Raw genomic sequence first — 12,033 nt, forward strand, 5'->3', positions numbered from 1 at the left:
ATTGTAACTTGTGAAGTGGTGGAAAGTAGAAACTATCTGAATTATTTATCTAATGTTGGCTTAGGTCTTGTGGGCCGCCTAACTCAACAAATATTTATACAACTCTGAGATAATGAAGATACTGCACAGAATAAATAGAAGGCCAGAAAGTACTTAATTGGCTGGAGGGGATGGGAGAGTCTCACAAAACAGATACCTCTTAGATAAGGAGTAGGAATTTGCCATGCTGGCAAGTAGGAGAATGGCATTTTAGGAAGAGGAGTATTTCAGGAACAAGTAGCTCAAAATGGCTGAATTGCAATCTGTTAGAAAGAGCAGTTAATCTTCTCATTCTTAAATCCCTGGCATGCTTTGGTAGCTATTGCCTGGTAATTTTATTCATTTTATCAAAACAATCGTATTGTTGATGGGAAAATTAAACCAAGTAAGATAGATTTTGCAGGGTCCAGGAGGATACCTTTATTTGCTTTCTGTCCAGGTGACATTATATCAAAGTTGTGTCCATTAAATCTTTTCATCTGTTCCATAAATGTTCTTTTTTTGGGGAGATAAAGAGATATATTTAATCTTCCTTCTTTCAGTAATAATAATAGTAATAAAAGTAATCTCCTTTCCTACTATGTTGGAGAAATTTTAAAAGTTTAGTCTATAAATGCAGTATCATTTTTAAGTATAAGCAGAGCTCTCGGTATATGTGATTAAATTTACTGAAGATGGTAAAGAGGCAGTGACATTTTTATTTTGTTTGTTTCCCCTTTCCCCATATCTGTTATCCCAGAATCAATCAATTTATCAGTAACTTTTGGGGGGAAACAAAGGAACATGTATAAAAGGACATTCCTAAATCAATGGATCTTTTCTGAGGAAAAATATGCTCTATCAGAAGTGACTGAATATTAAAGATAATGAAATATTACCAGTAACTGATACTATATATTCTCTCTAAGTCCTTTGAAATGTTAGTTTGTTTATTATGATTTATTCTATAAATCCATTGTAGTTTACTTCCTGTGTACTTAGTTAGGTTGGACCTTTGTGGGTTGTTTTGGAAGGAGGGTGTCTTAGCTTGTGCTGCCATAAAATATCAAAGGCTAGGTGGCTTAGACAACAAATGTATTTCTCATAGTTCTGGAGACTGGGAAGTCCAAGAACAAGGTGCTGGCAAGGTGGGTTTCACTTTGAGGCCTCTCTTCTTGTCTTGTAGGAGGCTGCCCTCTCCTTTTGTTGCCTACATGACCTCTTTGGGGAGAGAGGGTGAGAGTAAGCTCTCTGGTGTCCCTTCTTATAAGAGCACTAATCCCATTATAAGGGGCCCAACCTCGTGACTTTATCCAACTCTAATCACCTCCCAAATGCCCCATCTCCAAATGCCGTCGCATTGGGGGTTAGGGCTTCAGCATACGACTTTGAGGAGGACACAAAACGTTCAGTCCGTAACAGAGGGGACTGAGAGTTCCTCATCAGCACGTTGTGTTTTTGTCACTTCAAGAAAATTCCCAAAGGAAATGAATAGCAGATCTTAAGAGTTTGCTTAATAACGTAATCAAAACCAGGCTTCAGAAAATCCTCTCACGGGGTCGATGGAGGCCTCCTTAATGTTGATGTGCCTTTAATGTGCAGCTCTTTTACCATCCCTAGTTTGATTTTTCATTTGCACAGAAGCTGATATATTTAATAAATGTTGATAGTTCACCTCGGTTAAGGGAAGAATAGTTTGTAAGCAACAGTTTTGTGATTGACTTATTTCATTATTAAGTCAGCTACTCAAACTAGCGGAGTCTAGTTCTGGATGTGCAAACATGAAGGATGCTTGGGGGTAAGCAAAGCTTGGAAATCATAGGACAGTTGGAGATGAGGTCTAGGGGGCCTTGGTGATGCTTTTTCATGGAAAGTACTTAGGGGTTTTCATTTCTTTATTTTTAATCTTCATTTCCCCGTTATGAATTTTCTGGCGTAGATATACACAACAGTTTTCTTAGCACAAGATATGAAGAATGAAGTGCTGTATCAGTCTTCTGGTTGAAATTATTTTCTCTCCATTATAAGACTGCCTTAGTGTCCAGCTACATTGTATGCTGCTAAGAATCTTACCTAGGTGAAGACAAGTTGGGAAGTTGGGGGAAATTAAGCTCCACCTGCTGGAAGGGGGAGAATCCACATGAATTGTTTGGAAATCTGCAGGGGAGATTTGTCTCCTGTTTTTTTTTTTCAATCATTTATGTTAGTATGAACTCAGGGATATTTATTTTGTGCTCAAATTGTTTCAGCCTTGGCCATCAGGAGCTCTTTTCATTTGTCTCCTGTGTCCCTTTGACACCATTCCCTAAGTGGTTTGTTTTGTTTTTAATCACATCCTTACTTCCTGGCACTACAAGATTACCCAGGCTCATCTTGTATAATTCCCGTCCCAGTCCTAGATTCTGCCATTTCGCCAAGGAACCTTAGTTCCTTTCATTGGAGAATGGTGTTAGAAATCAAGATCTGAGTGCTAAGTATGTTTGTTGTTGCTGAGGGTGGTGTTGATCCTAGGCCCTTGCAACTGACAGAGCAAGGAAATATATGTGTGTATACTAATGCATGTATATACATAAATATGTAAATATTTCTGTATGTAACCATCTGCATCTATATTAAGCTAAACATGAGTTCATTTTAATGCCTCTCAGGCTAATCCGTTATCACATGATCATTCTACCCTCCTCTCCTCTCCTTGCTTATCTGTGAATTCCCACTCCAACAATGAGAAATTTGGCTCCAGCCATCTGCCATCCATTTACTTAATTGTTCAATTCCGGTATACGTGTATCGTTGTGTTGGAATTATTAACTATGCTCCTGTGGGAAGCTGCTTCATCAAGTAGAATCTAGTGCTCATGTACAGTTCCTTTTGCATTTATTTAGTCTTGTAAATGCGACTTATTTTCAAAGTTACTTAGGTCAGCACCTTTCTTCCACCCTTGGCTGTTTTATATATACTGTTTGTAATACAGTTAGGTTCTTTTGTCCTGGTCTCAGTCCTTCCTAGTAAGTTTTTTTCTTTTTTAGTTTGCATATGTTAAGGTTTGCTCTTTGTGCTGTAACGTTCTATGGGTTTTGACACATGTGGATTGGGACAGAAAGTTTTACTTGAATTTTAAGGTGCTTAAAAAAATGGTTTGGCCAAAATGACTTTAGGCCCTGCTTTTAACTCTAAAGTGCTATGATTCTAACATTCATCTTTCTCATTTTCGTCTCCCTTTGATGTTTTCTTCTGGGACCTGTCACTATTGAAAGTCGTGATCTTGGGGGATTTGCTTGTTTGTTGTTTTTTCACCTAGGCCCCTGGTAACATGCAGATTTTCATAAAGGAATAGTTGTGTCTTTGAAGAAGCCAGGCATCATAGAATCTGAAATTGAATGATGACAATTAGTCATAATATGACATAGAATAGTTTCCTGGCATTTTTCCCCGTGATCATTTTTTTTTCTAGTCATATTTGTTGACCTAATTTTTTTTTATTGAGGTAACATTGGTTTATAACATTACATAAATTTCAAGTGTACATCATTTTCCTTTGATTTCTGTGTAATTATATCATGTTCACCACTCAAAGACTAATTCCCATCCATTGTCATACACATGTGCCTAGTCACCCCTTTTGCCTTCCTCCCTTCTGTCTTCCCCACTGGTAACCAACAATCTAATCTCTGTATGTGTGTGTTTGTTGTTGTTTTTATCTTCTAATTATAAGTGAGGTCATATGGTATTTCTCTTTCTCCCTCTGACTCATTTAGCTTAGCATGATACACTCGAGGTCCATCCATGTTGTCACAAATGGCAAGATTTCATCTTTTTGTGGCTGAGTAGTATTCCATTGTGTATATATACACCACATCTTGTTTATCCATTCGTCCCTTGATGGGTGAATTTGTTGTTTCCAAGTCTTTGGCTACTATGAATAATGCTGCCGTGAACATAGGGATGCATGTATCTTTATGCATTTGTCTTTTCATGTTCTTTGGATAAGTACCCAGCAGTGGAATAGCTGGATTGTATGGTAGTTCTATTCTTAATTTTTTGAGGAATCTCCGTACTGTTTTCCATAGTGGCCGCACTGGTTTGCATTCCTACCAGCAGTGTATGAGAGTTCCCTTTTCTCCACATCCTCTCCAACGCTTGTTGTTTCTTGTCTTGTTAATTATCACCGTTCAGAAGGGCATGAGGTAATATCTCATTGTAGTTTTGATTTGCATTTCCCTAATAATTAGTGATGTTGAACATCTTTTCATTTGCCTGTTGGTCATCTGTATATCTTCTTTGGAAAAATGTCTGTTCAGATCTTTTGCCCATTTTTTTAATTGGGCCGTTAGTTTTTTTGTTGAGATGTATGAGTTCTTTATATATTTTGGATATTAACCCTTTATCAGATATATGGGTTTGCAAATATCCTCTCTCAATTGTTAGGTTGTGTTTTCGTTTTGTTGGTTTCCTTTGCTGTGCAGAAGCTTTTCAATTTGTTGTAGTACCATTTCTTTATTTTTTCTGTTGTTTCCCTTGCCTGGTCAGCCATGGTACTTGAAAATATGCTGCTAAGACCGATGTTGAAGAGCATACTGTCTGTGTTTTCTTCTAGAAGTTTTATGGTTTCACATTGAAGTCTTTAATCCATTTTGAGTTAATTTTTGTGTATGGTATAAGATAATGGTCTACTTTCATTCTTTTGCATGTGGCTGTCCAGTTTTCCCAACACCATTTATCGAAGAGACTTTCCTTTCCCCATTGTGTTCTTGGCTCCCTTGTCAAAAATTAGCTGTCCATCAATGTGTGGGTTTATTTCTGGGCTCTCCATTCTGCTCCATTGATCTATGTTTGTGTTTTTGTGCCAGTACCCTGCTCCTTTGGTTACTGTAGTTTTGTAGTATATTTTGAAAACAGGGAGTGTGATACCTCCAGCTTTGTTCTTTTTTCTCAGGATTCCTTTGGCTATTCCGGGTCTTTTGTTGTTCCATATAACCCCCAGATTATTTTATTTTATTTCATTTTTTTCTTAAGGATTGGCACCTGGGCTAACAACTGTTGCCAATCTTTTTTATTTTTTCTGCTTTATCTCCCCAACCCCCCCCGTACACAGTTGTATATCTTAGTTGCAGGTCCTTCTAGTTGTGGGATGTGGGACACTGCCTCAGTGTGGCCTGACGAGCGGTACCATGTCCGCCCCCAGGATCCGAACCCTGGGCCGCCGCAGCGGAGTGCGCAAACTTAACCACTCAGCCACGGAGCTGGCCCCACCCCCAGATTATTTTTATGTATTATCCCTATTGTCAGTTTACAGTTTTAGACTTAGGTGGTTGGCTCATTTGATTAGCAAGTTCAGTGCAGCAAGTAGTTTAAGATTTATTTTTATTTCAGTAACTTCATCAGTGAAGGAAAACCTATTTTGTGTTCTACTCTCAACTAAGGCAAACTGTCTTACAGAAGGCTTGTGCTTTTGGTCACAAGGATAATGTGAAAGTATGGTCCGATAGGAGTCCTTCAGCACTAAGCACTAAACACCTCGAGAGTACACTTGGCAACCAGAAGTGAGTCAGTAACATTAACCTCTTCAGTGAGTGACCTTGTGATCTTCATTCATTAAAAAAGTATTGATATTGATAAGGTGTCTGCTGGTGTGCCAGATGTATAAGATGATGTGACTTACTCTCTGCTTTCAAGTAGTGTACGATCTAGTACGATCTAGATATTTGCAAACCCATATATCTGATAAAGGGTTAATATCCAAAATATATAAAGGACTCATACATCTCAACAAAAAAACTAACGACCCAGTTAAAAAATGGGCAAAAGATCTGAACAGACATTTTTCCAAAGAAGATATACAAAGAAGTAAAATGAAATTTAGAAGTAGGTCATAAAGAGAAAAGGGGCTGTATAGGTGAACAGACTTTCTGGTGACATCTTTTGGAGATTAGAAAAGGTTAAATGGCTCATAAACTGAAAGTTTTCAGAGCAAATGTACCTTGTTTAAGGGTATGTACCCTTTACTTAGATGACATTTGTAGCTAATCTCTACATTTTGTCAGTGCAGTAGTCTGAGTTTAAATTATGTGGGTAAGGAAAGCTATAATTGATTCTGACTAGTGTGTTTTCTCTTAGATGACATATAAATTTTCAGAAAAAAATAGAATGTATCAAAACTAGCTCAAGAAGAAACAGAAAACTCAAGTAGTCCTATTAGAAAAGAAATGGCATCCATGGACAGATAAATGTCACAAAGAAAACACCAGGCCTAAATAGATTGACACGCAATTTCTGCCAAGTATTCTAGGAACAAATAATTTCAGTTTTTTAAAAACTCTTCCAGAGAATGGGGGGGGGGGGAGGGGGGAGGAACAGTCCCCAAATCACTTTATGAAACTAGAGTAATTTTGATTCCAAAGCCAGAGATAGACAGGACAAGAAGGAAAAAATTATAGGCCATGTCTCTCATGAATGTACATGCAGAAATCCTAAATGAAACATTAGCAAACTGAATCTGGCATTGTTAAAAATATAATAAATCATGGCCTAGTTCAGTTTATCTGAGGAATGCAAGTTTGTTTTAACCTTAGGTAATTGATTAATGTAATTTGCTTCACCAAAAGACTAACAGAAAACCATGTGATATGTTAATAATTGCAGCAAAACATTTGATAAACTTTAAAAACTTGTTTATGATTTTAAAATCAAATCAAATTAAAATCACTTGCAGCATACACTGCACATGGGAGTGTAAATTGGAGTAATCACTTTGGAAGACAATTTGACGTTACTTAGTAAAGATGTACATGCCTATACCCTGCACCCAACAATTTCACTCCAAAATATGTACTCTAGAGCATGGTTTTCCAATCTGTGGCTTGCAGCCCAGTAGTAAGAATGAAGACAATTTAATGGCATCTGACCAACCTTTTTTTCTTTCTTTTTTTTGCTGAGGAAGATTTGCCCTGAGCTAACATCCATCGTCAATCTTCCTCTTTTTGCTTGAGGAAGGTTGTTGCTGAGCTAACATTTGTGCCAGTCTTCCTCTATTTTGTATGTGGGACACTGCCACAGTATGGCTTGATGAGCGGTGTGTAGGTCTGCACCCCAGATCTGAACCTGGGCTGCTGAAGCGGAGCACGCTGCACTTAACCACTAGGCCACTAGGCTGGCCCATCCAACAACTTTTAAAGTATTAAATACAGTAGAAAATATCAGTGTACCTCATTGTAAAGATATTATTTTGAGAAACTTCTTCCCAGTTGTGTATGTGTAGGTGGACTGATTTGTGAGGTGAAATGTATTTTCTTATTGTGGTTGCTGTCAAGAAAGTTTGAAAGCTGTCACTCTAGAGAAACTGAAAAATGCTCGTTATTTCCTAAGAGCAAAATATCGGAGACAATTGATTCTTTTTAACAGTAGAATGGATACATTGTGATGTGTTCATACAATGAAATTTTACACTGCAGTGAACATGAGCTACAACTTCATCCAACAACTAAGCAATATGTTCCTTAGGAATATATTTTTATATGATATCTTTGTGTAGTAAAACTATAAAGAAAAATAAGAAAGTGATAACTAAAACAGCATAGCGGTTACTTCTGATCGAGTCAGAAGTGGATGGTAATGAAGGGAGCATGCAGAGGCCTTCTAAAGATCTTGGTGATGTTCTGTTTCCTAATTTGGACATGGGTACACAGTGGTTCATTTTATTATTTTTTAAATTGTGCATCTGTGTTCTATACAGTTTTTTAAAATTGTAAAATATAACAAAATTTACCATTTTAATCATTTTTAAGTGTATAGTTAAGTGGCATGGAGTACATTCACATTGTTGTGCAACCATCACCACTGTCCATCCTAGAACATTTTCATTTTCCCTGACTGAAATACCCTAACCATTAAACAGTAACTCCTTGTTGTCCCCTCCCTCTAGCCCCTGGCAGCCACCATTCTATTTTCTGACTGCTACCACCACCACTACCACTACTACTACTATGAATTGATCGCTCTAGGTACCACATGTAAGTGAAATCATACAGTGCTTCTCCTTTTCTGTCTGTTGTGTTATACTTTGCATAATGTCTTCAGGCCTCTTCCGTGTTGTAGCATGTGTCAGAGTTGCATTCCTGTTTAAGGCTGAATAACATTCCATTGTGTGTATGCACTACTTTTGTCTATCCATTTGTCCACTGATGGACATTTGGTTTGTTTCCCACCTTTTCCCTATTGTGAACAATGCTGCTATGAACACGCGTGTATAAATACTGTTTGAGTCCCTGCTTCCAATTCTTTTGGGTATACACCCAGAAGTGAAATTGCTGGATATGGTAATTCCGATTAATTTTTTGGGAAACTAGCAAACTGTTTTCCATAGTGGCTGCACCTCTATGCAGTTTCATATGTACAGTTTGTTTGGCTATTAAAAATTAATTAAAAAGGGGCTGGCCTGATGGCCACGTGGTTAAAGTTCCACATGGTGTGCTTCGGCACCCCAGGCTCACAGGTGCAGGTCCCAGGTGCAGACCTGCACCACTCATCAGCCGTGCTGTGGCAGTGTGCCACATACAAAACAGAGGAAGATTGGCACAGATCTTAGCTCAGGGTGACTCTTCCTCACCAAATTAATAAATAAATTAATTAATTTTAAAAAGGCAAAGGCTTCTTCTTTCCCTCCTCAGAGACAGTGCTCTTAAGTTTGATGTGTGTCCTTCTAGATTATTTTTCTATGCATATATATATATATATATATATATATAGACAGATATCTATGTGGATATATAATTTTGATTTGTTGTTGTTGTTGAACTAGCTGTGAGAGAGCTGTCTGGGTACTTCATTAAAAGTGAAAATGACTGGGGTCCAACCCCCCAGAGATTTCGGTTTGGTTGCTGTAATACTGGTGCTTAAATTCTGTAGTTTAGATATAACATAATTTATCTACCATTCTCCTATTAATGGCTATTTAGGTAGTCACAAGTTTTTGTCATCACAAAGAAGATGCAAGAAACCTCCGTTTTTGCATACATGGTGGGCATGTGTATGGATATTTGTATTGGACAGATAGCTGAATATCAACTTGATGAGTCAAAGGGTTTGCACATTTTAAATTGATAAATATTGCCGCATCCAATACAGTCTTGAACTTTTCCTTCTTCTATATGAACTTTTCCTCCTTCTGAAGAAGGAAATACTTATACAGGTATTTCTGTGCAATAGCAGAAATACCTGTGTAAGATATTTAGATATATTTAGAAGAAATTTAAAATCAAAGTAGAAGTGGCCTTTAATTTTTTTTAATTGTGGGGAAAATATTCATTTAATGATACAGAACCGATTGTGCAAAAGTAAACTGCATTTGCTTGAAAAAAATTATTCTTTTCGTTGAAATAGATCTGCAGTGGACAAATGAACCGGAAGGGTGCTGGTTAGCCCTTTTTAAAACTGAAGCCCGGGAAGTGATTGTGTTAGCCATCCTTGACCCAGGGGAGACTTTTGTTTTCCTTATTATTTAGCAGACTTTCCTCTGGATCTTGGAGAGTTTTCTAACTTACATCATTTTGGAGTGAGGTTTGGACTTGTTCCTCTTTTTGTTTTTTGAAAGTAGCATAAAATAGCATCTTGCACGAGAACCTGGTGGTTCAAACTGCTTCTGGGGAAAGTTGTGAAGCTCCGTGGTTTCCCTGTAGTACCTCAGTAAGAGCAATAAATCTGACTGATGCACTCAATTGCAATTTAAAAGAGAAAAAGTGCTGAGTGAAATCTTGTTAAAAATATGGATTTTAAGGATTTATTGAGGGAAACACATGAGTAAAAAAACATTATGAGTTTACCAGCCAGCTGAAAAAAGGAGCAGTTAAGCTATTTCTAAAAGAAATCAGGTTGCATTCATCTTTCATACACTCTTTCCAGTAGCCGTATCTCTGTTTTTCTAGCATTAGGAAATGGTTTCCCAGCATCCTGGGAGCAACTAGTTTTAATTTGAATTAGCCTTGAAAAAGGATACACACTTCTTAAAAATAAAATTCAGACTATATGACTTGTTTTAATTGTGAGATTTTTTTTCTGCAAAGCAAATAAGTAGTAAAATGAAACAGCATGACATAGTTGTGGTTCCCAAAAATACTGGTTCATGTTCCTACTGTCTTGAGGGTGTGTGCTTGTGTGTATGTGTATGTGTGTAAGGCTTCCTATCTTGGAAGGGGAGGCCTTTATTCAGAGATTATGGTCTTCCGACTTGTTCAGGTTTTTAAATGTCCTTTTACTAAATCATGATGATAGTAGATGATAAGGGGTGTGCATGTGTCTGGGGTTTTGTTTTGTCCTTATTTGGGGAAATAAAGTTATTGACCCCTATGTCAGTCCTCTCCTATGTCGGTCCAAAAAGAATTGCTGATCTGTGAAATTCAGAAGTCTGGGAACCGTTGTGATAGAACCTTTCCCCGAAAGGCTGGGAGAATCCTGGCGTGTAGTGGTTTTTGCACACTCTTCCCTTGTTGTCAGAGTGAGGGTGCACAATGGCAGAAATAGCTGAACATCTTAAAAACCATAATGAATTGCTTCGAATACTGTATATTTTTTAGTTTAAGAATAAGAATTCCTACTTCTTCATGCCTCCTTTCTACTCTCCCTCCTGTAGTTTTGTCTTTAGCCATCTGAACTCTGATTTTATTTTTTTATTTTAATTTTTGATATGAAGTTTCTGTTTTTTTCATCAGAATATCTAGGAATAAACACTTAGGTTTTCTTGTTGACTCTAAAATGAATCCCGGGCTGGCCCGGTGGCATAGTGGTTAAATTCACTTGCTCCGCTTTGGCGGCCCGGGGTTCACACATTCAGATCCTGGGCACGGACCTACACTGCTCATCAAGCCGTGCTGTGGCAGTGTCCCACATGCAAGATAGAGGAAGATGGGCACGGATGTCAGCTCAGGGATAATCTTCCTCAAGCGAAAAGAGGAAGATTGGCAACAGATGTTAGCCTAGGGCCAATCTTCCTCACCCAAAGAAAAAAATAAAATAAAAAATAAAATAAAATGAATCCATAAAGCTATGTTTACTTATATATTCAGCAAACTTTTGGTGAGTGCTTACGTGGGTGCAGAAAACAATTATTTCTGTTGTGCTCCAAGGGGAAAGGAGGAAACAGACAGACAGCTAAGTGTAGTAATTGCTAGTGTGGAGGCAGGTATTTAGTACTCTGTGAGCACAGAAGGAGAGATAGATCTGCTTTGAGCATTTCTGCAGCCTGATGCAGTCAATTTTGAGTTAATACAGTTTACTATTGTTACAATATGGTTATTTGCCCCTTTTGCATTTTTCTTACTTTCTTAAATATTTTTGAGAGGGAAAAAAATTTCTAAGCCCAGAAAATGCACCTTTTTTTTTCCTGAGGAAGATTCACCGTGAGCTAACATCCACTGCCAGTCTTCTTCTGTGTTGTATGTGGGTCGTCGCCACAGCATGGCTGCTGATGAGTGGTGTAGGTCCACACCTGGGAACCAAACCCACAATCCCAGGCTGCCACAGCAGAGCGTGCAGAACTTCACCACTAGGCCATAGGGCCAGCCCCAAAATGCACCTTTTAATGCACCTTTTTTCCCCTCTAACTCCCCTCTGATTTGTACTCTATTTCAAATGAAAGTGCTTTATTTAAAATTACTATTATATTTTAAATTATTACAATCAGAATTATTCTGTATTTGTATATTATTACCAGCTTCTCTTAAAATCTGAAAATTCAAGCTCTTACACAGTATAACTTTGGGTATTAAAGTTCCATTGTACTTTTTCTACCAAATGAAATGTTTTGCTGAACCTAGAATGTATGGTTCTCCATAGGGAATTTTCAGAATCTAGAGTATCTCCATTGATAATTGAAACCAGTACATTTTTCTTGACAGTTTATACTTAATAATAACAATCCTTTGCCATGTATGAATATGGAGAATGGCCCTGAGAACTGGCCCATTTCTGCTAGTACTCTGTTTAACACACATAAAGCACTTTCATTTAATATCAACCATTGTAAAG

General features: G+C 37.7%; 1 protein-coding gene across 2 annotated transcripts in view; it reads left to right on the top strand.

The window, feature by feature from the left end:
- FBXO42 (F-box protein 42) overlaps positions 1-12,033 on the top strand; it is an 88,051-nt gene that overhangs the window by 22,345 nt on the left and 53,673 nt on the right. The window contains exon 2 of one of the 2 annotated variants that reach the window (XM_023635692.2): positions 7,937-8,024. The exons of the other annotated variant lie outside the window; for it this stretch is intronic. The gene's annotated coding sequence lies outside the window, so the exon portion shown is untranslated. The remainder of the gene's footprint in view (positions 1-7,936; positions 8,025-12,033) is intronic. 2 annotated transcript variants of the gene reach the window in all.

The sequence above is a fragment of the Equus caballus genome, chromosome 2 (assembly GCF_041296265.1).
Source record: "Equus caballus isolate H_3958 breed thoroughbred chromosome 2, TB-T2T, whole genome shotgun sequence".
In the NCBI taxonomy this organism is placed as follows: Eukaryota; Metazoa; Chordata; class Mammalia; order Perissodactyla; family Equidae; genus Equus; species Equus caballus.